This window comes from Lepisosteus platostomus, unplaced genomic scaffold (genome assembly GCF_059453375.1).
Source record: "Lepisosteus platostomus isolate fLepPlt1 unplaced genomic scaffold, fLepPlt1.hap1 Scaffold_96_H1, whole genome shotgun sequence".
In the NCBI taxonomy this organism is placed as follows: Eukaryota; Metazoa; Chordata; class Actinopteri; order Semionotiformes; family Lepisosteidae; genus Lepisosteus; species Lepisosteus platostomus.
Window position 1 is genome coordinate 26,955 of NW_028291708.1, and position 20,546 is coordinate 47,500.

The following is a 20,546-nucleotide window of genomic DNA, read 5'->3' on the forward strand; positions in this document are numbered from 1 at the left end:
CTCCGAACGCCAGCCGAACAAGTCTCCGCAGCCGAAGCGCTGTGTCTCTTTTCAGCTGGCGATAAACCTTTCCTCGATCCTTTGCGGACTTGTAAAACTGTTCCTGATCAGAATAAAAAACGCTCACGCTAATACACAAGCACCCGTGTCTCGCCAAAGCTGACAAATAAACAGACGGACAAGCCGCACTGCACGTGTGAACAGGGGAATGAGCGAGCGAGCGGGGATAGGGCGCCTCCTGCGCTTAAAAGCTTACAGCACCTGGTATTCCCAGGCGGTCTCCTATCCGAGTTCTAACCAGGCCCATTCCTGTTTAGTTTCCGAGATCAGACGAGATCAGGCGTGCTCAAGGGGGTGTGGCCGTAAGCGAGAGCAAGGCTCGCTGGCACCCTTCTTATTGAGAGGACAGCTCCGTCACCTCTTTTACGACGCTGCTTTTTTTCCCTTGCGTTTTTCTCTTCTTCCCACGTTCTCTCTCTTCACCGCCTTCGTCCCCGCTCTATTTCACTTCAGCCTTTCACTCTTGCTTCCTTCCAATGAGGACGGAGCAGCGGGAGAAAGGGCGCTATAGAGGATCGCTGTGGAGAGCTGCTGCTGTGCTTTGACATCTGAGCTCTGTGGAAAACGATCTCAATACAATTCTGAAAAACGCGACTCTCCGAACGCCAGCCGAACAAGTCTCCGCAGCCGAAGCGCTGTGTCTCTTTTCAGCTGGCGATAAACCTTTCCTCGATCCTTTGCGGACTTGTAAAACTGTTCCTGATCAGAATAAAAAACGCTCACGCTAATACACAAGCACCCGTGTCTCGCCAAAGCTGACAAATAAACAAACGGACAAGCCGCACTGCACGTGTGAACAGGGGAATGAACGAGCGAGCGGGGATAGGGCGCCTCCTGCGCTTAAAAGCTTACAGCACCTGGTATTCCCAGGCGGTCTCCCATCCAAGTACTAACCAGGCCCATCCTTGTTTAGCTTCCGAGATCAGACGAGATCAGGCGTGCTCAAGGGGGTGTGGCCGTAAGCGAGAGCAAGGCTCGCTGGCACCCTTCTTATTGAGAGGACAGCTCCGTCACCTCTTTTACGACGCTGCTTTTTTTCCCTTGCGTTTTTCTCTTCTTCCCACGTTCTCTCTCTTCACTGCCTTCGTCCCCGCTCTATTTCACTTCAGCCTTTCACTCTTGCTTCCTTCCAATGAGGACGGAGCTGCGGGAGAAAGGGCGCTATAGAGGATCGCTGTGGAGAGCTGCTGCTGTGCTTTGACATCTGAGCTCTGTGGAAAACGATCTCAATACAATTCTGAAAAACGCGACTCTCCGAACGCCAGCCGAACAAGTCTCCGCAGCCGAAGCGCTGTGTCTCTTTTCAGCTGGCGATAAACCTTTCCTCGATCCTTTGCGGACTTGTAAAACTGTTCCTGATCAGAATAAAAAACGCTCACGCTAATACACAAGCACCCGTGTCTCGCCAAAGCTGACAAATAAACAGACGGACAAGCCGCACTGCACGTGTGAACAGGGGAATGAGCGAGCGAGCGGGGATAGGGCGCCTCCTGCGCTTAAAAGCTTATAGCACCTGGTATTCCCAGGCGGTCTCCCATCCAAGTACTAACCAGGCCCATCCTTGTTTAGCTTCCGAGATCAGACGAGATCAGGCGTGCTCAAGGGGGTGTGGCCATAAGCGAGAGCAAGGCTCGCTGGCACCCTTCTTATTGAGAGGACAGCTCCGTCACCTCTTTTACGACGCTGCTTTTTTTCCCTTGCGTTTTTCTCTTCTTCCCACGTTCTCTCTCTTCACCGCCTTCGTCCCCGCTCTATTTCACTTCAGCCTTTCACTCTTGCTTCCTTCCAATGAGGACGGAGCTGCGGGAGAAAGGGCGCTATAGAGGATCGCTGTGCAGAGCTGCTGCTGTGCTTTGACATCTGAGCTCTGTGGAAAACGATCTCAATACAATTCTGAAAAACGTGACTCTCCGAACGCCAGCCGAACAAGTCTCCGCAGCCGAAGCGCTGTGTCTCTTTTCAGCTGGCGATAAACCTTTCCTCGATCCTTTGCGGACTTGTAAAACTGTTCCTGATCAGAATAAAAAACGCTCACGCTAATACACAAGCACCCGTGTCTCGCCAAAGCTGACAAATAAACAGACGGACAAGCCGCACTGCACGTGTGAACAGGGGAATGAGCGAGCGAGCGGGGATAGGGCGCCTCCTGCGCTTAAAAGCTTACAGCACCTGGTATTCCCAGGCGGTCTCCTATCCGAGTTCTAACCAGGCCCATTCCTGTTTAGTTTCCGAGATCAGACGAGATCAGGCGTGCTCAAGGGGGTGTGGCCGTAAGCGAGAGCAAGGCTCGCTGGCACCCTTCTTATTGAGAGGACAGCTCCGTCACCTCTTTTACGACGCTGCTTTTTTTCCCTTGCGTTTTTCTCTTCTTCCCACGTTCTCTCTCTTCACCGCCTTCGTCCCCGCTCTATTTCACTTCAGCCTTTCACTCTTGCTTCCTTCCAATGAGGACGGAGCAGCGGGAGAAAGGGCGCTATAGAGGATCGCTGTGGAGAGCTGCTGCTGTGCTTTGACATCTGAGCTCTGTGGAAAACGATCTCAATACAATTCTGAAAAACGCGACTCTCCGAACGCCAGCCGAACAAGTCTCCGCAGCCGAAGCGCTGTGTCTCTTTTCAGCTGGCGATAAACCTTTCCTCGATCCTTTGCGGACTTGTAAAACTGTTCCTGATCAGAATAAAAAACGCTCACGCTAATACACAAGCACCCGTGTCTCGCCAAAGCTGACAAATAAACAAACGGACAAGCCGCACTGCACGTGTGAACAGGGGAATGAACGAGCGAGCGGGGATAGGGCGCCTCCTGCGCTTAAAAGCTTACAGCACCTGGTATTCCCAGGCGGTCTCCCATCCAAGTACTAACCAGGCCCATCCTTGTTTAGCTTCCGAGATCAGACGAGATCAGGCGTGCTCAAGGGGGTGTGGCCGTAAGCGAGAGCAAGGCTCGCTGGCACCCTTCTTATTGAGAGGACAGCTCCGTCACCTCTTTTACGACGCTGCTTTTTTTCCCTTGCGTTTTTCTCTTCTTCCCACGTTCTCTCTCTTCACTGCCTTCGTCCCCGCTCTATTTCACTTCAGCCTTTCACTCTTGCTTCCTTCCAATGAGGACGGAGCTGCGGGAGAAAGGGCGCTATAGAGGATCGCTGTGGAGAGCTGCTGCTGTGCTTTGACATCTGAGCTCTGTGGAAAACGATCTCAATACAATTCTGAAAAACGCGACTCTCCGAACGCCAGCCGAACAAGTCTCCGCAGCCGAAGCGCTGTGTCTCTTTTCAGCTGGCGATAAACCTTTCCTCGATCCTTTGCGGACTTGTAAAACTGTTCCTGATCAGAATAAAAAACGCTCACGCTAATACACAAGCACCCGTGTCTCGCCAAAGCTGACAAATAAACAGACGGACAAGCCGCACTGCACGTGTGAACAGGGGAATGAGCGAGCGAGCGGGGATAGGGCGCCTCCTGCGCTTAAAAGCTTACAGCACCTGGTATTCCCAGGCGGTCTCCCATCCAAGTACTAACCAGGCCCATCCCTGTTTAGTTTCCGCGATCAGACGAGATCAGGCGTGCTCAAGGGGGTGTGGCCGTAAGCGAGAGCAAGGCTCGCTGGCACCCTTCTTATTGAGAGGACGGCTCCGTCACCTCTTTTACGACGCTGCTTTTTTTCCCTTGCGTTTTTCTCTTCTTCCCACGTTCTCTCTCTTCACTGCCTTCGTCCCCGCTCTATTTCACTTCAGCCTTTCACTCTTGCTTCCTTCCAATGAGGACGGAGCTGCGGGAGAAAGGGCGCTATAGAGGATCGCTGTGGAGAGCTGCTGCTGTGCTTTGACATCTGAGCTCTGTGGAAAACGATCTCAATACAATTCTGAAAAACGCGACTCTCCGAACGCCAGCCGAACAAGTCTCCGCAGCCGAAGCGCTGTGTCTCTTTTCAGCTGGCGATAAACCTTTCCTCGATCCTTTGCGGACTTGTAAAACTGTTCCTGATCAGAATAAAAAACGCTCACGCTAATACACAAGCACCCGTGTCTCGCCAAAGCTGACAAATAAACAGACGGACAAGCCGCACTGCACGTGTGAACAGGGGAATGAGCGAGCGAGCGGGGATAGGGCGCCTCCTGCGCTTAAAAGCTTACAGCACCTGGTATTCCCAGGCGGTCTCCTATCCGAGTTCTAACCAGGCCCATTCCTGTTTAGTTTCCGAGATCAGACGAGATCAGGCGTGCTCAAGGGGGTGTGGCCATAAGCGAGAGCAAGGCTCGCTGGCACCCTTCTTATTGAGAGGACAGCTCCGTCACCTCTTTTACGACGCTGCTTTTTTTCCCTTGCGTTTTTCTCTTCTTCCCACGTTCTCTCTCTTCACCGCCTTCGTCCCCGCTCTATTTCACTTCAGCCTTTCACTCTTGCTTCCTTCCAATGAGGACGGAGCAGCGGGAGAAAGGGCGCTATAGAGGATCGCTGTGGAGAGCTGCTGCTGTGCTTTGACATCTGAGCTCTGTGGAAAACGATCTCAATACAATTCTGAAAAACGCGACTCTCCGAACGCCAGCCGAACAAGTCTCCGCAGCCGAAGCGCTGTGTCTCTTTTCAGCTGGCGATAAACCTTTCCTCGATCCTTTGCGGACTTGTAAAACTGTTCCTGATCAGAATAAAAAACGCTCACGCTAATACACAAGCACCCGTGTCTCGCCAAAGCTGACAAATAAACAGACGGACAAGCCGCACTGCACGTGTGAACAGGGGAATGAGCGAGCGAGCGGGGATAGGGCGCCTCCTGCGCTTAAAAGCTTACAGCACCTGGTATTCCCAGGCGGTCTCCCATCCAAGTACTAACCAGGCCCATCCTTGTTTAGCTTCCGAGATCAGACGAGATCAGGCGTGCTCAAGGGGGTGTGGCCATAAGCGAGAGCAAGGCTCGCTGGCACCCTTCTTATTGAGAGGACAGCTCCGTCACCTCTTTTACGACGCTGCTTTTTTTCCCTTGCGTTTTTCTCTTCTTCCCACGTTCTCTCTCTTCACCGCCTTCGTCCCCGCTCTATTTCACTTCAGCCTTTCACTCTTGCTTCCTTCCAATGAGGACGGAGCTGCGGGAGAAAGGGCGCTATAGAGGATCGCTGTGCAGAGCTGCTGCTGTGCTTTGACATCTGAGCTCTGTGGAAAACGATCTCAATACAATTCTGAAAAACGCGACTCTCCGAACGCCAGCCGAACAAGTCTCCGCAGCCGAAGCGCTGTGTCTCTTTTCAGCTGGCGATAAACCTTTCCTCGATCCTTTGCGGACTTGTAAAACTGTTCCTGATCAGAATAAAAAACGCTCACGCTAATACACAAGCACCCGTGTCTCGCCAAAGCTGACAAATAAACAGACGGACAAGCCGCACTGCACGTGTGAACAGGGGAATGAGCGAGCGAGCGGGGATAGGGCGCCTCCTGCGCTTAAAAGCTTACAGCACCTGGTATTCCCAGGCGGTCTCCTATCCGAGTTCTAACCAGGCCCATTCCTGTTTAGTTTCCGAGATCAGACGAGATCAGGCGTGCTCAAGGGGGTGTGGCCGTAAGCGAGAGCAAGGCTCGCTGGCACCCTTCTTATTGAGAGGACAGCTCCGTCACCTCTTTTACGACGCTGCTTTTTTTCCCTTGCGTTTTTCTCTTCTTCCCACGTTCTCTCTCTTCACCGCCTTCGTCCCCGCTCTATTTCACTTCAGCCTTTCACTCTTGCTTCCTTCCAATGAGGACGGAGCAGCGGGAGAAAGGGCGCTATAGAGGATCGCTGTGGAGAGCTGCTGCTGTGCTTTGACATCTGAGCTCTGTGGAAAACGATCTCAATACAATTCTGAAAAACGCGACTCTCCGAACGCCAGCCGAACAAGTCTCCGCAGCCGAAGCGCTGTGTCTCTTTTCAGCTGGCGATAAACCTTTCCTCGATCCTTTGCGGACTTGTAAAACTGTTCCTGATCAGAATAAAAAACGCTCACGCTAATACACAAGCACCCGTGTCTCGCCAAAGCTGACAAATAAACAAACGGACAAGCCGCACTGCACGTGTGAACAGGGGAATGAACGAGCGAGCGGGGATAGGGCGCCTCCTGCGCTTAAAAGCTTACAGCACCTGGTATTCCCAGGCGGTCTCCCATCCAAGTACTAACCAGGCCCATCCTTGTTTAGCTTCCGAGATCAGACGAGATCAGGCGTGCTCAAGGGGGTGTGGCCGTAAGCGAGAGCAAGGCTCGCTGGCACCCTTCTTATTGAGAGGACAGCTCCGTCACCTCTTTTACGACGCTGCTTTTTTTCCCTTGCGTTTTTCTCTTCTTCCCACGTTCTCTCTCTTCACTGCCTTCGTCCCCGCTCTATTTCACTTCAGCCTTTCACTCTTGCTTCCTTCCAATGAGGACGGAGCTGCGGGAGAAAGGGCGCTATAGAGGATCGCTGTGGAGAGCTGCTGCTGTGCTTTGACATCTGAGCTCTGTGGAAAACGATCTCAATACAATTCTGAAAAACGCGACTCTCCGAACGCCAGCCGAACAAGTCTCCGCAGCCGAAGCGCTGTGTCTCTTTTCAGCTGGCGATAAACCTTTCCTCGATCCTTTGCGGACTTGTAAAACTGTTCCTGATCAGAATAAAAAACGCTCACGCTAATACACAAGCACCCGTGTCTCGCCAAAGCTGACAAATAAACAGACGGACAAGCCGCACTGCACGTGTGAACAGGGGAATGAGCGAGCGAGCGGGGATAGGGCGCCTCCTGCGCTTAAAAGCTTACAGCACCTGGTATTCCCAGGCGGTCTCCCATCCAAGTACTAACCAGGCCCATCCCTGTTTAGCTTCCGCGATCAGACGAGATCAGGCGTGCTCAAGGGGGTGTGGCCGTAAGCGAGAGCAAGGCTCGCTGGCACCCTTCTTATTGAGAGGACGGCTCCGTCACCTCTTTTACGACGCTGCTTTTTTTCCCTTGCGTTTTTCTCTTCTTCCCACGTTCTCTCTCTTCACTGCCTTCGTCCCCGCTCTATTTCACTTCAGCCTTTCACTCTTGCTTCCTTCCAATGAGGACGGAGCTGCGGGAGAAAGGGCGCTATAGAGGATCGCTGTGGAGAGCTGCTGCTGTGCTTTGACATCTGAGCTCTGTGGAAAACGATCTCAATACAATTCTGAAAAACGCGACTCTCCGAACGCCAGCCGAACAAGTCTCCGCAGCCGAAGCGCTGTGTCTCTTTTCAGCTGGCGATAAACCTTTCCTCGATCCTTTGCGGACTTGTAAAACTGTTCCTGATCAGAATAAAAAACGCTCACGCTAATACACAAGCACCCGTGTCTCGCCAAAGCTGACAAATAAACAGACGGACAAGCCGCACTGCACGTGTGAACAGGGGAATGAGCGAGCGAGCGGGGATAGGGCGCCTCCTGCGCTTAAAAGCTTACAGCACCTGGTATTCCCAGGCGGTCTCCTATCCGAGTTCTAACCAGGCCCATTCCTGTTTAGTTTCCGAGATCAGACGAGATCAGGCGTGCTCAAGGGGGTGTGGCCGTAAGCGAGAGCAAGGCTCGCTGGCACCCTTCTTATTGAGAGGACAGCTCCGTCACCTCTTTTACGACGCTGCTTTTTTTCCCTTGCGTTTTTCTCTTCTTCCCACGTTCTCTCTCTTCACCGCCTTCGTCCCCGCTCTATTTCACTTCAGCTTTTCACTCTTGCTTCCTTCCAATGAGGACGGAGCAGCGGGAGAAAGGGCGCTATAGAGGATCGCTGTGGAGAGCTGCTGCTGTGCTTTGACATCTGAGCTCTGTGGAAAACGATCTCAATACAATTCTGAAAAACGCGACTCTCCGAACGCCAGCCGAACAAGTCTCCGCAGCCGAAGCGCTGTGTCTCTTTTCAGCTGGCGATAAACCTTTCCTCGATCCTTTGCGGACTTGTAAAACTGTTCCTGATCAGAATAAAAAACGCTCACGCTAATACACAAGCACCCGTGTCTCGCCAAAGCTGACAAATAAACAAACGGACAAGCCGCACTGCACGTGTGAACAGGGGAATGAACGAGCGAGCGGGGATAGGGCGCCTCCTGCGCTTAAAAGCTTACAGCACCTGGTATTCCCAGGCGGTCTCCCATCCAAGTACTAACCAGGCCCATCCTTGTTTAGCTTCCGAGATCAGACGAGATCAGGCGTGCTCAAGGGGGTGTGGCCGTAAGCGAGAGCAAGGCTCGCTGGCACCCTTCTTATTGAGAGGACAGCTCCGTCACCTCTTTTACGACGCTGCTTTTTTTCCCTTGCGTTTTTCTCTTCTTCCCACGTTCTCTCTCTTCACTGCCTTCGTCCCCGCTCTATTTCACTTCAGCCTTTCACTCTTGCTTCCTTCCAATGAGGACGGAGCTGCGGGAGAAAGGGCGCTATAGAGGATCGCTGTGGAGAGCTGCTGCTGTGCTTTGACATCTGAGCTCTGTGGAAAACGATCTCAATACAATTCTGAAAAACGCGACTCTCCGAACGCCAGCCGAACAAGTCTCCGCAGCCGAAGCGCTGTGTCTCTTTTCAGCTGGCGATAAACCTTTCCTCGATCCTTTGCGGACTTGTAAAACTGTTCCTGATCAGAATAAAAAACGCTCACGCTAATACACAAGCACCCGTGTCTCGCCAAAGCTGACAAATAAACAGACGGACAAGCCGCACTGCACGTGTGAACAGGGGAATGAGCGAGCGAGCGGGGATAGGGCGCCTCCTGCGCTTAAAAGCTTACAGCACCTGGTATTCCCAGGCGGTCTCCCATCCAAGTACTAACCAGGCCCATTCTTGTTTAGCTTCCACGATCAGACGAGATCAGGCGTGCTCAAGGGGGTGTGGCCATAAGCGAGAGCAAAGCTCGCTGGCACCCTTCTTATTGAGAGGACGGCTCCGTCACCTCTTTTACGACGCTGCTTTTTTTCCCTTGCGTTTTTCTCTTCTTCCCACGTTCTCTCTCTTCACCGCCTTCGTCCCCGCTCTATTTCACTTCAGCCTTTCACTCTTGCTTCCTTCCAATGAGGACGGAGCTGCGGGAGAAAGGGCGCTATAGAGGATCGCTGTGCAGAGCTGCTGCTGTGCTTTGACATCTGAGCTCTGTGGAAAACGATCTCAATACAATTCTGAAAAACGCGACTCTCCGAACGCCAGCCGAACAAGTCTCCGCAGCCGAAGCGCTGTGTCTCTTTTCAGCTGGCGATAAACCTTTCCTCGATCCTTTGCGGACTTGTAAAACTGTTCCTGATCAGAATAAAAAACGCTCACGCTAATACACAAGCACCCGTGTCTCGCCAAAGCTGACAAATAAACAGACGGACAAGCCGCACTGCACGTGTGAACAGGGGAATGAGCGAGCGAGCGGGGATAGGGCGCCTCCTGCGCTTAAAAGCTTACAGCACCTGGTATTCCCAGGCGGTCTCCTATCCGAGTTCTAACCAGGCCCATTCCTGTTTAGTTTCCGAGATCAGACGAGATCAGGCGTGCTCAAGGGGGTGTGGCCGTAAGCGAGAGCAAGGCTCGCTGGCACCCTTCTTATTGAGAGGACAGCTCCGTCACCTCTTTTACGACGCTGCTTTTTTTCCCTTGCGTTTTTCTCTTCTTCCCACGTTCTCTCTCTTCACCGCCTTCGTCCCCGCTCTATTTCACTTCAGCCTTTCACTCTTGCTTCCTTCCAATGAGGACGGAGCAGCGGGAGAAAGGGCGCTATAGAGGATCGCTGTGGAGAGCTGCTGCTGTGCTTTGACATCTGAGCTCTGTGGAAAACGATCTCAATACAATTCTGAAAAACGCGACTCTCCGAACGCCAGCCGAACAAGTCTCCGCAGCCGAAGCGCTGTGTCTCTTTTCAGCTGGCGATAAACCTTTCCTCGATCCTTTGCGGACTTGTAAAACTGTTCCTGATCAGAATAAAAAACGCTCACGCTAATACACAAGCACCCGTGTCTCGCCAAAGCTGACAAATAAACAAACGGACAAGCCGCACTGCACGTGTGAACAGGGGAATGAACGAGCGAGCGGGGATAGGGCGCCTCCTGCGCTTAAAAGCTTACAGCACCTGGTATTCCCAGGCGGTCTCCCATCCAAGTACTAACCAGGCCCATCCTTGTTTAGTTTCCGAGATCAGACGAGATCAGGCGTGCTCAAGGGGGTGTGGCCGTAAGCGAGAGCAAGGCTCGCTGGCACCCTTCTTATTGAGAGGACAGCTCCGTCACCTCTTTTACGACGCTGCTTTTTTTCCCTTGCGTTTTTCTCTTCTTCCCACGTTCTCTCTCTTCACTGCCTTCGTCCCCGCTCTATTTCACTTCAGCCTTTCACTCTTGCTTCCTTCCAATGAGGACGGAGCTGCGGGAGAAAGGGCGCTATAGAGGATCGCTGTGGAGAGCTGCTGCTGTGCTTTGACATCTGAGCTCTGTGGAAAACGATCTCAATACAATTCTGAAAAACGCGACTCTCCGAACGCCAGCCGAACAAGTCTCCGCAGCCGAAGCGCTGTGTCTCTTTTCAGCTGGCGATAAACCTTTCCTCGATCCTTTGCGGACTTGTAAAACTGTTCCTGATCAGAATAAAAAACGCTCACGCTAATACACAAGCACCCGTGTCTCGCCAAAGCTGACAAATAAACAGACGGACAAGCCGCACTGCACGTGTGAACAGGGGAATGAGCGAGCGAGCGGGGATAGGGCGCCTCCTGCGCTTAAAAGCTTACAGCACCTGGTATTCCCAGGCGGTCTCCCATCCAAGTACTAACCAGGCCCATCCCTGTTTAGCTTCCGCGATCAGACGAGATCAGGCGTGCTCAAGGGGGTGTGGCCGTAAGCGAGAGCAAGGCTCGCTGGCACCCTTCTTATTGAGAGGACAGCTCCGTCACCTCTTTTACGACGCTGCTTTTTTTCCCTTGCGTTTTTCTCTTCTTCCCACGTTCTCTCTCTTCACTGCCTTCGTCCCCGCTCTATTTCACTTCAGCCTTTCACTCTTGCTTCCTTCCAATGAGGACGGAGCTGCGGGAGAAAGGGCGCTATAGAGGATCGCTGTGGAGAGCTGCTGCTGTGCTTTGACATCTGAGCTCTGTGGAAAACGATCTCAATACAATTCTGAAAAACGCGACTCTCCGAACGCCAGCCGAACAAGTCTCCGCAGCCGAAGCGCTGTGTCTCTTTTCAGCTGGCGATAAACCTTTCCTCGATCCTTTGCGGACTTGTAAAACTGTTCCTGATCAGAATAAAAAACGCTCACGCTAATACACAAGCACCCGTGTCTCGCCAAAGCTGACAAATAAACAGACGGACAAACCGCACTGCACGTGTGAACAGGGGAATGAGCGAGCGAGCGGGGATAGGGCGCCTCCTGCGCTTAAAAGCTTACAGCACCTGGTATTCCCAGGCGGTCTCCCATCCAAGTACTAACCAGGCCCATCCCTGTTTAGCTTCCGCGATCAGACGAGATCAGGCGTGCTCAAGGGGGTGTGGCCGTAAGCGAGAGCAAGGCTCGCTGGCACCCTTCTTATTGAGAGGACGGCTCCGTCACCTCTTTTACGACGCTGCTTTTTTTCCCTTGCGTTTTTCTCTTCTTCCCACGTTCTCTCTCTTCACTGCCTTCGTCCCCGCTCTATTTCACTTCAGCCTTTCACTCTTGCTTCCTTCCAATGAGGACGGAGCTGCGGGAGAAAGGGCGCTATAGAGGATCGCTGTGGAGAGCTGCTGCTGTGCTTTGACATCTGAGCTCTGTGGAAAACGATCTCAATACAATTCTGAAAAATGCGACTCTCCGAACGCCAGCCGAACAAGTCTCCGCAGCCGAAGCGCTGTGTCTCTTTTCAGCTGGCGATAAACCTTTCCTCGATCCTTTGCGGACTTGTAAAACTGTTCCTGATCAGAATAAAAAACGCTCACGCTAATACACAAGCACCCGTGTCTCGCCAAAGCTGACAAATAAACAGACGGACAAGCCGCACTGCACGTGTGAACAGGGGAATGAGCGAGCGAGCGGGGATAGGGCGCCTCCTGCGCTTAAAAGCTTACAGCACCTGGTATTCCCAGGCGGTCTCCTATCCGAGTTCTAACCAGGCCCATTCCTGTTTAGTTTCCGAGATCAGACGAGATCAGGCGTGCTCAAGGGGGTGTGGCCGTAAGCGAGAGCAAGGCTCGCTGGCACCCTTCTTATTGAGAGGACAGCTCCGTCACCTCTTTTACGACGCTGCTTTTTTTCCCTTGCGTTTTTCTCTTCTTCCCACGTTCTCTCTCTTCACCGCCTTCGTCCCCGCTCTATTTCACTTCAGCCTTTCACTCTTGCTTCCTTCCAATGAGGACGGAGCTGCGGGAGAAAGGGCGCTATAGAGGATCGCTGTGGAGAGCTGCTGCTGTGCTTTGACATCTGAGCTCTGTGGAAAACGATCTCAATACAATTCTGAAAAACGCGACTCTCCGAACGCCAGCCGAACAAGTCTCCGCAGCCGAAGCGCTGTGTCTCTTTTCAGCTGGCGATAAACCTTTCCTCGATCCTTTGCGGACTTGTAAAACTGTTCCTGATCAGAATAAAAAACGCTCACGCTAATACACAAGCACCCGTGTCTCGCCAAAGCTGACAAATAAACAGACGGACAAGCCGCACTGCACGTGTGAACAGGGGAATGAGCGAGCGAGCGGGGATAGGGCGCCTCCTGCGCTTAAAAGCTTACAGCACCTGGTATTCCCAGGCGGTCTCCCATCCAAGTACTAACCAGGCCCATCCCTGTTTAGCTTCCGCGATCAGACGAGATCAGGCGTGCTCAAGGGGGTGTGGCCGTAAGCGAGAGCAAGGCTCGCTGGCACCCTTCTTATTGAGAGGACGGCTCCGTCACCTCTTTTACGACGCTGCTTTTTTTCCCTTGCGTTTTTCTCTTCTTCCCACGTTCTCTCTCTTCACTGCCTTCGTCCCCGCTCTATTTCACTTCAGCCTTTCACTCTTGCTTCCTTCCAATGAGGACGGAGCTGCGGGAGAAAGGGCGCTATAGAGGATCGCTGTGGAGAGCTGCTGCTGTGCTTTGACATCTGAGCTCTGTGGAAAACGATCTCAATACAATTCTGAAAAACGCGACTCTCCGAACGCCAGCCGAACAAGTCTCCGCAGCCGAAGCGCTGTGTCTCTTTTCAGCTGGCGATAAACCTTTCCTCGATCCTTTGCGGACTTGTAAAACTGTTCCTGATCAGAATAAAAAACGCTCACGCTAATACACAAGCACCCGTGTCTCGCCAAAGCTGACAAATAAACAGACGGACAAGCCGCACTGCACGTGTGAACAGGGGAATGAGCGAGCGAGCGGGGATAGGGCGCCTCCTGCGCTTAAAAGCTTACAGCACCTGGTATTCCCAGGCGGTCTCCCATCCAAGTACTAACCAGGCCCATCCCTGTTTAGCTTCCGCGATCAGACGAGATCAGGCGTGCTCAAGGGGGTGTGGCCGTAAGCGAGAGCAAGGCTCGCTGGCACCCTTCTTATTGAGAGGACAGCTCCGTCACCTCTTTTACGACGCTGCTTTTTTTCCCTTGCGTTTTTCTCTTCTTCCCACGTTCTCTCTCTTCACCGCCTTCGTCCCCGCTCTATTTCACTTCAGCCTTTCACTCTTGCTTCCTTCCAATGAGGACGGAGCTGCGGGAGAAAGGGCGCTATAGAGGATCGCTGTGGAGAGCTGCTGCTGTGCTTTGACATCTGAGCTCTGTGGAAAACGATCTCAATACAATTCTGAAAAACGCGACTCTCCGAACGCCAGCCGAACAAGTCTCCGCAGCCGAAGCGCTGTGTCTCTTTTCAGCTGGCGATAAACCTTTCCTCGATCCTTTGCGGACTTGTAAAACTGTTCCTGATCAGAATAAAAAACGCTCACGCTAATACACAAGCACCCGTGTCTCGCCAAAGCTGACAAAAAAACAGACGGACAAGCCGCACTGCACGTGTGAACAGGGGAATGAGAGAGCGAGCGGGGATAGGGCGCCTCCTGCGCTTAAAAGCTTACAGCACCTGGTACTCCCAGGCGGTCTCTCATCCAAGTACTAACCAAGCCCATCCCTGTTTAGCTTCCGAGATCAGGCGTGCTCAAGGGGGTGTGGCCATAAGCGAGAGCAAGGCTCGCTGGCACCCTTCTTATTGAGAGGACAGCTCCGTCACCTCTTTTACGACGCTGCTTTTTTTCCCTTGCGTTTTTCTCTTCTTCCCACGTTCTCTCTCTTCACTGCCTTCGTCCCCGCTCTATTTCACTTCAGCCTTTCACTCTTGCTTCCTTCCAATGAGGACGGAGCTGCGGGAGAAAGGGCGCTATAGAGGATCGCTGTGGAGAGCTGCTGCTGTGCTTTGACATCTGAGCTCTGTGGAAAACGATCTCAATACAATTCTGAAAAACGCGACTCTCCGAACGCCAGCCGAACAAGTCTCCACAGCCGAAGCGCTGTGTCTCTTTTCAGCTGGCGATAAACCTTTCTTCGATCCTTTGCGGACTTGTAAAACTGTTCCTGATCAGAATAAAAAACGCTCACGCTAATACACAAGCACCCGTGTCTCGCCAAAGCTGACAAATAAACAGACGGACAAGCCGCACTGCACGTGTGAACAGGGGAATGAGCGAGCGAGCGGGGATAGGGCGCCTCCTGCGCTTAAAAGCTAACAGCACCTGGTATTCCCAGGCGGTCTCCCATCCAAGTACTAACCAGGCCCATCCCTGTTTAGCTTGCGAGATCAGACGAGATCAGGCGTGCTCAAGGGGGTGTGGCCGTAAGCGACACCAAGGCTCGCTGGCACCCTTCTTATTGAGAGGACAGCTCCGTCACCTCTTTTACGACGCTGCTTTTTTTCCCTTGCGTTTTTCTCTTCTTCCCACGTTTTCTCTCTTCACTGCCTTCGTCCCCGCTCTATTTCACTTCAGCCTTTCACTCTTGCTTCCTTCCAATGAGGACGGAGCTGCGGGAGAAAGGGCGCTATAGAGGATCGCTGTGGAGAGCTGCTGCTGTGCTTTGACATCTGAGCTCTGTGGAAAACGATCTCAATACAATTCTGAAAAACGCGACTCTCCGAACGCCAGCCGAACAAGTCTCCACAGCCGAAGCGCTGTGTCTCTTTTCAGCTGGCGATAAACCTTTCCTCGATCCTTTGCGGACATGTAAAACTGTTCCTGATCAGAATAAAAAACGCTCACGCTAATACACAAGCACCCGTGTCTCGCCAAAGCTGACAAATAAACAGACGGACAAGCCGCACTGCACGTGTGAACAGGGGAATGAGCGAGCGAGCGGGGATAGGGCGCCTCCTGCGCTTAAAAGCTTACAGCACCTAGTATTCCCAGGCGGTTTCCCATCCAAGTACTAACCAGGCCCATCCTTGTTTAGCTTCCGAGATCAGACAAGATCAGGCGTGCTCAAGGGAGTGTGGCCGTAAGCAAGAGCAAGATTCGCTGGCACTCTTCTTATTGAGAGGACAGCTCCGTCATCTCTTTTTCGACGCTGCTTTTTTTCCCTTGCGTTTTTCTCTTCTTCCCACGTTCTCTCTCTTCACTGCCTTCGTCCCCGCTCTATTTCACTTCAGCCTTTCACTTTTGCTTCCTTCCAATGAGGACGGAGCTGCGGGAGAAAGGGCGCTATAGAGGATCGCTGTGGAGAGCTGCTGCTGTGCTTTGACATCTGAGCTCTGTGGAAAACGATCTCAATACAATTCTGAAAAACGCAACTCTCCGAACGCCAGCCGAACAAGTCTCCACAGCCGAAGCGCTGTGTCTCTTTTCAGCTGGCGATAAACTTTTCCTCGATCCTTTGCGGACTTGTTAAACTGTTCATGATCAGAATAAAAAACGCTCACGCTAATACACAAGCACCCGTGTCTCGCCAAAGCTGACAAATAAACAGACGGACAAGCCGCACTGCACGTGTGAACAGGGGAATGAGCGAGCGAGCGGGGATAGGGCGCCTCCCGCGCTTAAAAGCTTACAGCACCTGGTATTCCCAGGCGGTCTCCCATCCAAGTACTAACCAGGCCCATCCCTGTTTAGCTTCCGAGATCAGACGAGATCAGGCGTGCTCAAGGGGGTGTGGCCGTAAGCGAGGGCAAGGCTCGCTGGCACCCTTCTTATTGAGAGGACAGCTCCGTCACCTCTTTTACGACGCTGCTCTTTTTCCCTTGCGTTTTTCTCTTCTTCCCACGTTCTCTCTCTTCACTGCCTTCGTCCCCGCTCTATTTCACTTCAGCCTTTCACTCTTGCTTCCTTCCAATGAGGACGGAGCTGCGGGAGATAGGGCACTATAGAGGATCGCTGTGGAGAGCTGCTGCTGTGCTTTGACATCTGAGCTCTGTGGAAAACGATCTCAATACAATTCTGAAAAACGCGACTCTCCGAACGCCAGCCGAACAAGTCTCCACAGCCGAAGCGCTGTGTCTCTTTTCAGCTGGCGATAAACCTTTCCTCGATCCTTTGCGGACTTGTAAAACTGTTCCTGATCAGAATAAAAAACGCTCACGCTAATACACAAGCACCCGTGTCTCGCCAAAGCTGACAAATAAACAGACGGACAAGCCGCACTGCACGTGTGAACAGGGGAATGAGCGAGCGAGCGGGGATAGGGCGCCTCCTGCGCTTAAAAGCTTACAGCACCTGGTATTCCCAGGCGGTCTCCCATCCAAGTACTAACCAGGCCCATCCCTGTTTAGCTTCCGAGATCAGACGAGATCAGGCGTGCTCAAGGGGGTGTGGCCGTAAGCTAGACCAAAGCTCGCTGGCACCCTTCTTATTGAGAGGACAGCTCCGTCACCTCTTTTACGACGCTGCTTTTTTTCCCTTGCGTTTTTCTCTTCTTCCCACGTTCTCTCTCTTCACTGCCTTCGTCCCCGCTCTATTTCACTTCAGCCTTTCACTCTTGCTTCCTTCCAATGAGGACGGAGCTGCGGGAGAAAGGGCGCTATAGAGGATCGCTGTGGAGAGCTGCTGCTGTGCTTTGACATCTGAGCTCTGTGGAAAACGATCTCAATACAATTCTGAAAAACGCGACTCTCCGAACGCCAGCCGAACATGTCTCCACAGCCGAAGCGCTGTGTCTCTTTTCAGCTGGCGATAAACCTTTCTTCGATCCTTTGCGGACTTGTAAAACTGTTCCTGATCAGAATAAAAAACGCTCACGCTAATACACAAGCACCCGTGTCTCGCCAAAGCTGACAAATAAACAGACAGACAAGCCGCACTGCACGTGTGAACAGGGGAATGAGCGAGCGAGCGGGGATAGGGCGCCTCCTGCGCTTAAAAGCTAACAGCACCTGGTATTCCCAGGCGGTCTCCCATCCAAGTACTAACCAGGCCCATCCCTGTTTAGCTTCCGAGATCAGACGAGATCAGGCGTGCTCAAGGGGGTGTGGCCGTAAGCGAGAGCAAGGCTCGCTGGCACCCTTCTTATTGAGAGGACAGCTCCGTCACCTCTTTTATGACGCTGCTCTTTTTCCCTTGCGTTTTTCTCTTCTTCCCACGTTCTCTCTCTTCACTGCCTTCGTCCCCGCTCTATTTCACTTCAGCCTTTCACTCTTGCTTCCTTCCAATGAGGACGGAGCTGCGGGAGAAAGGGCGCTATAGAGGATCGCTGTGGAGAGCTGCTGCTGTGCTTTGACATCTGAGCTCTGTGGAAAACGATCTCAATACAATTCTGAAAAACGCGACTCTCCGAACGCCAGCCGAACAAGTCTCCACAGCCGATGCGCTGTGTCTCTTTTCAGCTGGCGATAAACCTTTCCTCGATCCTTTGCGGACTTGTTAAACTGTTCCTGATCAGAATAAAAAACGCTCACGCTAATACACAAGCACCCGTGTCTCGCCAAAGCTGACAAATAAACAGACGGACAAGCCGCACTGCACGTGTGAACAGGGGAATGAGCGAGCGAGCGGGGATAGGGCGCCTCCTGCGCTTAAAAGCTTACAGCACCTGGTATTCCCAGGCGGTCTCCCATCCAAGTACTAACCAGGCCCATCCCTGTTTAGCTTCCGAGATCAGACGAGATCAGGCGTGCTCAAGGGGGTGTGGCCGTAAGCGAGAGCAAGGCTCGCTGGCACCCTTCTTATTGAGAGGACAGCTCCGTCACCTCTTTTACGACGCTGCTTTTTTTCCCTTGCGTTTTTCTCTTCTTCCCACGTTCTCTCTCTTCACTGCCTTCGTCCCCGCTCTATTTCACTTCAGCCTTTCACTTTTGCTTCCTTCCAATGAGGACGGAGCTGCGGGAGAAAGGGCGCTATAGAGGATCGCTGTGGAGAGCTGCTGCTGTGCTTTGACATCTGAGCTCTGTGGATAACGATCTCAATACAATTCTAAAAAACGCGACTCTCCGAACGCCAGCCGAACAAGTCTCCACAGCCGAAGCGCTGTGTCTCTTTTCAGCTGGCGATAAACCTTTCCTCGATCCTTTGCGGACTTGTAAAACTGTTCCTGATCAGAATAAAAAACGCTCACGCTAATACACAAGCACCCGTGTCTCGCCAAAGCTGACAAATAAACAGACGGACAAGCCGCACTGCACGTGTGAACAGGGGAATGAGCGAGCGAGCAGGGGATAGGGCGCCTCCTGCGCTTAAAAGCTTACAGCACCTGGTATTCCCAGGCGGTCTCCCATCCAAGTACTAACCAGGCCCATCCCTGTTTAGCTTCCGAGATCAAACGAGATCAGGCATGCTCAAGGGGGTGTGGCCGTAAGCGCGAGCAGGGCTCGCTGGCACCCTTCTTATTGAGAGGACAGCTCCGTCACCTCTTTTACGACGCTGCTTTTTTTCCCTTGCGTTTTTCTCTTCTTCCCACGTTCTCTCTCTTCACTGCCTTCGTCCCCGCTCTATTTCACTTCAGCCTTTCACACTTGCTTCCTTCCAATGAGGATGGAGCTGCGGGAGAAAGGGCGCTATAGAGGATCGCTGTGGAGAGCTGCTGCTGTGCTTTGACATCTGAGCTCTGTGGAAAACGATCTCAATACAATTCTGAAAAACGCGACTCTCCGAACGCCAGCCGAACAAGTCTCCACAGCCGAAGCGCTGTGTCTCTTTTCAGCTGGCGATAAACCTTTCCTCGATCCTTTGCGGACTTGTAAAACTGTTCCTGATCAGAATAAAAAACGCTCACGCTAATACACAAGCACCCGTGTCTCGCCAAAGCTGACAAATAAACAGACGGACAAGCCGCACTGCACGTGTGAACAGGGGAATGAGCGAGCGAGCGGGGATAGGGCGCCTCCTGCGCTTAAAAGCTTACAGCACCTGGTATTCCCAGGCGGTCTCCCATCCAAGTACTAACCAGGCCCATCCCTGTTTAGCTTCCGAGATCAGATGAGATCAGGCGTGCTCAAGGGGGTGTGGCCGTAAGCTAGAGCAAGGCTCGCTGGCACCCTTCTTATTGAGAGGACAGCTCCGTCACCTCTTTTACGACGCTGCTTTTTTTCCCTTGCGTTTTTCTCTTCTTCCCACGTTCTCTCTCTTCACTGCCTTCGTCCCCGCTCTATTTCACTTCAGCCTTTCACTCTTGCTTCCTTCCAATGAGGACGGAGCTGCGGGAGAAAGGGCGCTATAGAGGATCGCTGTGGAGAGCTGCTGCTGTGCTTTGACATCTGAGCTCTGTGGAAAACGATCTCAATACAATTCTGAAAAACGCGGCTCTCCGAACGCCAGCCGAACAAGTCTCCACAGCCGAAGCGCTGTGTCTCTTTTCAGCTGGCGATAAACCTTTCCTCGATCCTTTGCGGACTTGTAAAACTGTTCCTGATCAGAATAAAAAACGCTCACGCTAATACACAAGCACCCGTGTCTCGCCAAAGCTGACAAATAAACAGACGGACAAGCCGCACTGCACGTGTGAACAGGGGAATGAGCGAGCGAGCGGGGATAGGGCGCCTCCTGCGCTTAAAAGCTTACAGCACCTGGTATTCCCAGGCGGTCTCCCATCCAAGTACTAACCAGGCCCATCCCTGTTGAGCTTCCGAGATCAGACGAGATCAGGCGTGCTCAAGGGGGTGTGGCCGTAAGCGAGAGCAAGGCTCGCTGGCACCCTTCTTATTGAGAGGACAGCTCCGTCACCTCTTTAACGACGCTGCTCTTTTTCCCTTGCGTTTTTCTCTTCTTCCCACGTTCTCTCTCTTCACTGCCTTCGTCCCCGCTCTATTTCACTTCAGCCTTTCACTCTTGCTTCCTTCCAATGAGGACGGAGCTGCGGAAGATAGGGCGCTATAGAGGATCGCTGTGGAGAGCTGCTGCTGTGCTTTGACATCTGAGCTCTGTGGAAAACGATCTCAATACAATTCTGAAAAACGCGACTCTCCGAACGCCAGCCGAACAAGTCTCCACAGCCGAAGCGCTGTGTCTCTTTTCAGCTGGCGATAAACCTTTCCTCGATCCTTTGCGGACTTGTAAAACTGTTCCTGATCAGAATAAAAAACGCTCACGCTAATACACAAGCACCCGTGTCTCGCCAAAGCTGACAAATAAACAGACGGACAAGCCGCACTGCACGTGTGAACAGGGGAATGAGCGAGCG

At 52.6% G+C, this 20,546-nt stretch overlaps 10 non-coding genes and 21 pseudogenes across 10 annotated transcripts; all 31 read right to left on the reverse strand.

Annotated features, from left to right (window-relative positions):
• Positions 1 to 249: 249 nt before the first annotated feature.
• LOC148630460 (5S ribosomal RNA) lies at positions 250 to 368 on the reverse strand (annotated as a pseudogene).
• Positions 369 to 905: 537 nt separating this feature from the next.
• Positions 906 to 1,024, reverse strand: LOC148630461 (5S ribosomal RNA). Its single transcript, XR_015935162.1, has one exon. It is a non-coding gene; the product is annotated as a 5S ribosomal RNA (ribosomal RNA).
• A 537-nt stretch (positions 1,025 to 1,561) lies between these two features.
• Positions 1,562 to 1,680, reverse strand: LOC148630462 (5S ribosomal RNA). Its single transcript, XR_015935184.1, has one exon. It is a non-coding gene; the product is annotated as a 5S ribosomal RNA (ribosomal RNA).
• A 537-nt stretch (positions 1,681 to 2,217) lies between these two features.
• LOC148630463 (5S ribosomal RNA) lies at positions 2,218 to 2,336 on the reverse strand (annotated as a pseudogene).
• Positions 2,337 to 2,873: 537 nt separating this feature from the next.
• LOC148630464 (5S ribosomal RNA) lies at positions 2,874 to 2,992 on the reverse strand. The gene has a single exon (XR_015935163.1). It is a non-coding gene; the product is annotated as a 5S ribosomal RNA (ribosomal RNA).
• Positions 2,993 to 3,529: 537 nt separating this feature from the next.
• Positions 3,530 to 3,648, reverse strand: LOC148630465 (5S ribosomal RNA; annotated as a pseudogene).
• A 537-nt stretch (positions 3,649 to 4,185) lies between these two features.
• Positions 4,186 to 4,304, reverse strand: LOC148630466 (5S ribosomal RNA; annotated as a pseudogene).
• Positions 4,305 to 4,841: 537 nt separating this feature from the next.
• LOC148630467 (5S ribosomal RNA) lies at positions 4,842 to 4,960 on the reverse strand. The gene has a single exon (XR_015935170.1). It is a non-coding gene; the product is annotated as a 5S ribosomal RNA (ribosomal RNA).
• Positions 4,961 to 5,497: 537 nt separating this feature from the next.
• LOC148630468 (5S ribosomal RNA) lies at positions 5,498 to 5,616 on the reverse strand (annotated as a pseudogene).
• Positions 5,617 to 6,153: 537 nt separating this feature from the next.
• On the reverse strand, positions 6,154 to 6,272 carry LOC148630469 (5S ribosomal RNA). Its single transcript, XR_015935164.1, has one exon. It is a non-coding gene; the product is annotated as a 5S ribosomal RNA (ribosomal RNA).
• A 537-nt stretch (positions 6,273 to 6,809) lies between these two features.
• LOC148630470 (5S ribosomal RNA) lies at positions 6,810 to 6,928 on the reverse strand (annotated as a pseudogene).
• A 537-nt stretch (positions 6,929 to 7,465) lies between these two features.
• LOC148630471 (5S ribosomal RNA) lies at positions 7,466 to 7,584 on the reverse strand (annotated as a pseudogene).
• A 537-nt stretch (positions 7,585 to 8,121) lies between these two features.
• Positions 8,122 to 8,240, reverse strand: LOC148630472 (5S ribosomal RNA). The gene has a single exon (XR_015935165.1). It is a non-coding gene; the product is annotated as a 5S ribosomal RNA (ribosomal RNA).
• A 537-nt stretch (positions 8,241 to 8,777) lies between these two features.
• Positions 8,778 to 8,896, reverse strand: LOC148630473 (5S ribosomal RNA; annotated as a pseudogene).
• Positions 8,897 to 9,433: 537 nt separating this feature from the next.
• LOC148630474 (5S ribosomal RNA) lies at positions 9,434 to 9,552 on the reverse strand (annotated as a pseudogene).
• Positions 9,553 to 10,089: 537 nt separating this feature from the next.
• Positions 10,090 to 10,208, reverse strand: LOC148630475 (5S ribosomal RNA; annotated as a pseudogene).
• Positions 10,209 to 10,745: 537 nt separating this feature from the next.
• Positions 10,746 to 10,864, reverse strand: LOC148630476 (5S ribosomal RNA; annotated as a pseudogene).
• Positions 10,865 to 11,401: 537 nt separating this feature from the next.
• Positions 11,402 to 11,520, reverse strand: LOC148630477 (5S ribosomal RNA; annotated as a pseudogene).
• Positions 11,521 to 12,057: 537 nt separating this feature from the next.
• On the reverse strand, positions 12,058 to 12,176 carry LOC148630478 (5S ribosomal RNA; annotated as a pseudogene).
• Positions 12,177 to 12,713: 537 nt separating this feature from the next.
• LOC148630479 (5S ribosomal RNA) lies at positions 12,714 to 12,832 on the reverse strand (annotated as a pseudogene).
• Positions 12,833 to 13,369: 537 nt separating this feature from the next.
• Positions 13,370 to 13,488, reverse strand: LOC148630480 (5S ribosomal RNA; annotated as a pseudogene).
• Positions 13,489 to 14,025: 537 nt separating this feature from the next.
• LOC148630481 (5S ribosomal RNA) lies at positions 14,026 to 14,134 on the reverse strand (annotated as a pseudogene).
• A 537-nt stretch (positions 14,135 to 14,671) lies between these two features.
• Positions 14,672 to 14,790, reverse strand: LOC148630482 (5S ribosomal RNA; annotated as a pseudogene).
• A 537-nt stretch (positions 14,791 to 15,327) lies between these two features.
• Positions 15,328 to 15,446, reverse strand: LOC148630483 (5S ribosomal RNA; annotated as a pseudogene).
• A 537-nt stretch (positions 15,447 to 15,983) lies between these two features.
• On the reverse strand, positions 15,984 to 16,102 carry LOC148630484 (5S ribosomal RNA). Its single transcript, XR_015935172.1, has one exon. It is a non-coding gene; the product is annotated as a 5S ribosomal RNA (ribosomal RNA).
• A 537-nt stretch (positions 16,103 to 16,639) lies between these two features.
• On the reverse strand, positions 16,640 to 16,758 carry LOC148630485 (5S ribosomal RNA). Its single transcript, XR_015935173.1, has one exon. It is a non-coding gene; the product is annotated as a 5S ribosomal RNA (ribosomal RNA).
• A 537-nt stretch (positions 16,759 to 17,295) lies between these two features.
• Positions 17,296 to 17,414, reverse strand: LOC148630486 (5S ribosomal RNA; annotated as a pseudogene).
• Positions 17,415 to 17,951: 537 nt separating this feature from the next.
• On the reverse strand, positions 17,952 to 18,070 carry LOC148630487 (5S ribosomal RNA). The gene has a single exon (XR_015935174.1). It is a non-coding gene; the product is annotated as a 5S ribosomal RNA (ribosomal RNA).
• Positions 18,071 to 18,608: 538 nt separating this feature from the next.
• LOC148630488 (5S ribosomal RNA) lies at positions 18,609 to 18,727 on the reverse strand (annotated as a pseudogene).
• A 537-nt stretch (positions 18,728 to 19,264) lies between these two features.
• On the reverse strand, positions 19,265 to 19,383 carry LOC148630489 (5S ribosomal RNA). The gene has a single exon (XR_015935167.1). It is a non-coding gene; the product is annotated as a 5S ribosomal RNA (ribosomal RNA).
• Positions 19,384 to 19,920: 537 nt separating this feature from the next.
• On the reverse strand, positions 19,921 to 20,039 carry LOC148630490 (5S ribosomal RNA; annotated as a pseudogene).
• Positions 20,040 to 20,546: the final 507 nt, after the last annotated feature.